Source organism: Lycium ferocissimum, chromosome 2, assembly GCF_029784015.1.
Source record: "Lycium ferocissimum isolate CSIRO_LF1 chromosome 2, AGI_CSIRO_Lferr_CH_V1, whole genome shotgun sequence".
In the NCBI taxonomy this organism is placed as follows: domain Eukaryota; kingdom Viridiplantae; phylum Streptophyta; class Magnoliopsida; order Solanales; family Solanaceae; genus Lycium; species Lycium ferocissimum.
Genome location: NC_081343.1, coordinates 49,545,991 through 49,552,390, shown reverse-complemented (window position 1 = coordinate 49,552,390; position 6,400 = coordinate 49,545,991).

Sequence of the window (6,400 nt, the reverse complement as noted above, 5' to 3'; positions counted from 1 at the left end):
TTTCCTTTTCTTCCCCTCCTTCGGCTGAATGTTTAAGGCATTTTTATAGCCTAAAAGTTCTAGGGTTTCTGTTTTGAATCCCCCATTTTGGCTCCAAACAAAAGCTAAAAAAAAAAAAAAAAGCCGTTTGGATTAACCCGTGAACAAATCTTTTGCTCAGATCTCAGAAAAGTTTCTTGGCTTCTTGTGGTACATCTTTGTTGACCAAACCCCGTGACAAAGAAAAAAAAAGGTGAAAAAGTGCGAATTTACTCTAAAACGGATGGGCGAATTTCTATCCATAGTGGGTGTAAATAAAGATTCTCCTCGAAATGGACAGGAGAGTGGAGGTATTGCACGAAAATGGGATGGCAATCTGCCATGGTTGAAAGAGGAAATGGGTTTTGCTAAACATGGATGGGAGAGAAAAGAAAGGGAGGAGAGAGAGAGACTTGTGCGGCTGAGGAGAAAAAAATGATGAAACCTAATGTTTCATCTTGTTTCAACAATCGGGTCGGGTCGGGTAAGGAGTGGGTATGGGCTGATCCGAATTAGACATGGGCTGGATGAGAGTTGGGCTTTTGTGGTATTTGGGCTGCTAATTTGGCCGAAAATTGGGCTATCTCATGGCTATGTGCTTGGTCTTCTCCATATTCTAATCCAATTCCTCATGTTTCTTTATAAAAATTTATAACTTGGAAAGTATATGTAACGATCACACAATTAGTAATTAATAGTAATAAGGATACAATTCAATTTTACTAATTCACTAATAATAGCAAAACCATAAATATATATAGATAATGTAATAATAGAGTAAGAAATATTATCTAGCTTAACTTTATGATTAACAAGCAATAAATAGGTAATAATGTGAGGGTGATATTAAAATAGTAATTATAATAAAGTGGCGATACTTACATAAAAGTATTTAACAATAAAATTAGAAGCCCAAGGAAGTAAATTGGAATAATGGAGGGACGAAATTGGGTGTCAACATACGGCATAACAAATGTCCGGATGAGTACACATCATAGCGTACATCAAGCTCCCGACAGCTCTAGAATATGGAACTCGAGACATATCTTCTTTTTCTTTTTCAGTCTCTGGACACATTTCAAGGCTTAAAGTTTCACCTCTTGCTATTGGAGTATCCATGGGTTTGCAACTATTCATTCGGAAGCGTTCCAAAATTTTCCTTATATAAGTTTCTTGAGATAGACTCAAAACCTTCTTGGAATGATCTCTTTGGATCTTAACACCCAATATATAGTCTGCTTCACCCATGTCTTTCATGTCGAATGACTTTGAAAGCCATGACTTGATAGTTTTCACATACTCCAAATTATTTCCGGCTAATAAAATATCATCCACGTAAAGGGAAAGAATTACAAACATTCCATTGGACTTCTTCACATAGATGCAATGGCTTCATCGATCATGGTGAAATCATATGAAATCACCTCTTTGTGAAATCTCAAATACCACTGCCTTGAAGACTGCTTCAGGCCATAAATAGATCTTTTTAATTTGCAAACTTTCTTTTCTTGGCCTTTAACGATGAAACCTACAGGTTGTTCCATGTAGATTTCCTCGTTTAATTCTCTATTGAGAAAAGCTGTTTTCACGTCCTTTTGGTGTAATTCTAGATCCAAACGTGCAACAATAGCCAAAAGTAACCGAATTGAGGTAAACTTCACAACTGGTGAAAAAGTTTCCTCATAATCTATTCCAGCTTGTTGGGTAAAACCTTTTGCGACCAATCATGCCTTGTATCTTTCTATTGACCCGTCCGCTTTACGTTTATCCTTGAGAACCCATTTATTCCCAATAGCTCTTCGCCCAGAAGGAAGATCAACCAGATCCCAGACTTTGTTGGTTCTCATGGACTTCAATTCTTCTTTCATTGCTTTCATCCATTTATCTTTTCCGGGACTTGCCAAAGCCTCGCCACTATTTAATTAGGCTCATCCAATTCTATGGAGACACCAGAAAACATAATCTTTAATCTCATAAGATTGTTTAGATACGCTTTTCTGGTACTCTTACGTTGTTGAAATTCAAATTCCTCTAAAGGATTTTGGGATTCAAAACTCCCACTTGGACCAGGAACCGATCCTTGATCTATTTGACTATCAAACATGTCCGAAGACATTGTTTGATCATCTGAATTTAACATTTCGTAAAGAGGCTCTCCTTATTTTATTTCGCCCTTTTTGGGAAAATCATTTTCTAAAAAAGTGATATCTCGTGATTCGATTTCAGTTATACTTTCATCTTCTAATTCACCAATGAACACATACCCTTTAGAGTGTTCTGAGTATCTTATGAAGATACATTTCTTCCCTTTTGGACTCAGTTTTCCAAACTTACCAAAACGATCCTTTACATATGCAGCACAATCCCAAGGTCGTAGATCATTCAAGTTCGATTTATAACCAGTCCATCGCTCATAGGGAGTGAAAGTAACTGATTTAGAAGGCACTTTATTTAGTATGTAGGCGGGCATCAATAATGCATCTCCAATGAGAGATAGGTAAATTTGCCTGTGCCATCATAGATCTTGTCATGTCCAATAATGTTCTATTCCTTCTTTCTGCTACACCATTCTGTTGAGGTGTGTAAGGAGTAGTTAACTGTCTCGTAATGCCTTTTTCATTACATAATTCTTCAAACCTGTTTTGATAAATATTCACGGCCTCTATCGGTTCTTAAAGTCTTTATACTTTTATCTAATTGATTCTCAACTTCATTCATATATTTTCTAAAGCATTCAAGTGCTTCAGATTTATGAGAAATCAAATAGACATAACCAAAGCGCGTGAAATCATCAATAAATGTAATGAAATACAAAGCACCAGACCTTGCCCTCACATTCATTGGACCACAGATATCAGAATGGATTAATTGCAATGGGGAGTCTGCTCTCTTAGCCTTCCCAAATGGTTTACGTGTAATCTTTCCGGCAAGACAATTTTCACAAGTTGGCATTTCAATTTTGGAGAAAGGACCTAAATGCCCTTCCTTTGCCAATCTATTAATCCGGTCTTGCCCTATGTGACCTAATCTTGCATGCCATGTAATAACATCAACATCACTGTTACTAGAATAACATGTCATTACACAACGGTCAACATAATAGTCATAAGTTGAAGGATTACAATCTAAAACATTAAAACCATCATAACGAAGTCCAAAATCATAAAACATATTGTCTTGAGTAATTCTAACACCATTGCGACTAAACTTTAAATCGAAACCTAGATCTAGAAGAACAGACACAGATACTAAGTTACGTCTGATCTCTGGAGCATATAGGACGTCATGCAACATCAAAGTTCGGCCACCACGCAAGTCCATTTTGCAAGTGCCTATCCCTTTGACTTCAAGCTTGGCATTATTTCCTACATATATCCACCTTGATCCTAGGTGAGACTCGACGAAACTCCACAAACGCTTCTCGATCACGACTCACATGGTCGTGGCCCCTGAGTCTACATTCCACACAGGATAAGATTCAGTTAGTAAAACAGTGCTAGAAACATATGTAGCACTTAGAGATGCGTTTTGAAATGCTACCTTTTTCGGCTCGGGACACTCACGAGCAAAATGCTCTGGAACATGGCAGTTGTAGCATTTCATCTTACTCTTGTCTTTCTTCTTGAAAACCGTTTTCCTTCGGGATTTGGCTTGTTCCTTTTTCTTGGGGTCCTTCTCCGATCTCCTTACCCCTTCCGTCATTTTTCCAATTCTTCTTGCGCTTGAAGCCAGAAGACTTTGTGCCACTTGATTCTGCCACATAGGTATTAGATACAGTTTTGGCAACACCAAGACGCTCGTCTTCAAGCTCTACATGACGGGCAACATCAGAAAAAGTTTTGATGCTATCATTATGGGTTAAGTTAACCTTCAAGTGTTCCCAACTATGGGAAGAGACCGGATCACCGCTCGAACTCGTCGCTTTCATCGAGAGAACATGACCAACACTTTTGAGTTGAGCAATCATGTTAGACATCACCCTAAGGTGTTGCTTGACATTGTGATCATGACGCTTCTTGTAAGGGTCAAATTTGATAGTCAGCTGTCTAAGGCGGGTCACAGTGGTACCCCCATAAGTCTCTCGTAAGTGTGCCCACATAGAATGGGCAGTAGGGTATTCTTCACATTCGTGAATGAGATCATCAACGACAGAACTTACAATAATTCCACGTGCAGTAGAATCTTTCTTTTTCCACGCATTGTAAGTTTCCAGATCTCTTTCGTGCCGACGGGCGTTGTTACCTCTTTCTTCGGGTGAACCAAAACATGGTTAATACCTTCCGCAGCATCTTGCTCTTCTAGTACATACCACATTTTACGACTCCAGATGTCGTAATTCTCGCCATTCAGTTTTCACCTTTGTTTAAGTCAGCAATGATACTCTTAGATGCCATATCTGTTGATTGAGACAATTAAGCAAGTTCTTATTCATCAATACTTACTTTAATAAATTTATGCATGTGATATTCACACTCAAGCAATTAATTCCCATAAATGACTTCACATTTAGTATAAAATCGAAAGGTCACAACGTTTCCGATCATCATCTACAGTCTAAATGTTTAATAAAAAAATGGAAAAAAATAAATCTTAGCGTGAATTTTATTTAATAACTTTCAATTATGTCTCAACTCATTTAAAAAATAAATAAATAAACGGGATATAAAAGAAAGTTAAACAACATAACCATATATTGAAAAAGAAATTCACAATTCAAATTACAAGTTCATAATCTTCCACTCCACTTCAAGTTCTTGAACATACACCTCAAAAGGTTGACTTGGAAAGAAATCGTGATAAATATTAACTAAAATACCACTCCAAGGCTCTCGGAGGGAATCTACTAAAATTGCTAAAGCTTCCCAATCCGAGATTTCAATAAAATTAGCTAGTTCTTCTCGTTGCAACCGAAAAAGTTCAATATGGTCAGGCACTGAAGTATTAGGAGACATCTTAAAAGCTTTAAACTCTTTAAATTTCTTCTCTCCTTCCCTTCGTATAGTCCTTTGATCCCTTAGTAGATTTTGGGTCGCCCTTGGAACATTATTCCTTATGACTTCACGTCCACAGAAATGTGTCCCACGACGACGTACTCTTCTACATTGTCTCCTTGCTCGATTTCGGGAACTCCCACTTGGAGTACTTCGAGCTTGTCCCTGTCCAGCCATGTCTGAAATGGGAACAATGAAACAATAAGAATGGACATACCATTCAATATGACAACACATGCCACATTACTCGTAGAAGACAAAAAATACGTCAAGGATCATATACCAATATAATGGCATGGCTATTAGGAGGTTATAAAAAAAAATTACTATTTATTTTATTTTACTTAACATAACTTCAACACTTCATAACTCTCTCGTTTTAAATCCGTTTTTAATGGTTAATATATCAACGGAAAGCTTGTAACGAGTAGATTCTGAAAATATATATCACACATTGTAATTCATAACATGTAATTTCCAAAAATTAAATTACTGTAATGCAGTTTTTCATAAAAAACTCGTCATAATTTTCTCGCATAACTTCAAAAAATCATATCTTACTCGTTTTAAATCCATTTTTAATGGTTAATATATCAACGGAAAGCTTGTAACGAGTAGATTCTGAAAATATATATCACACATTGTAATTCATAACATGTAAAATTTCTAGAAATTAAATTCCGTAAGTGTAATTTTCATAAAAAATTGTCATAATTTTCAAGATAACTTCAAAAAATCATATCTTACTCGTTTTAAATCTGTTTTTAAATAAAGGTTCCCTTTTAAAAGAATTTATCGAATTTGAACAAACATTCCTTTATCACTCCATATCACTGTTAACAGCAGTAACATATTTATAATTTGACATCAAGGAAAATGACAAAAGCTCGTCATCAATGTTCATACTTTTAGAAAATGTGGCAATTATATGGAAAATCACAAGAAGTTGCCAAGTGTTGCAACTTGAGAATGTAAAGAAACACATGGTAATTAAAAGGAATTTAAATCAATGATGTCTACTTCTGTATAAGTTTATTACCCAATGACCTTTATGAAAATTGTCCAACTTTCTAAGGACAATTCTCAAGACTCTTCCTTTTAAACAAAATACCAAACACATTCTGGTCATCTTCAAAGGAATGACAAACGACACTACGCAATTCAAAGGAATCTTTTCATTGTTTTTCTCTTTTATTTTATTTAATTATAGAGAGATTAGGAATTTGGGAACTGAGAATTACAACTTACTCCCACTAAAAACGAATGTAGAACCCAACTTTCAATTCCAAAAGAAAACAAAGAAAAGTGCTTCGTAAATACATTAACTTAAGAACGTTATGTATTCAAATCAATACATAATTCATGGCTCTGATACCATTGTTAGAAAATCA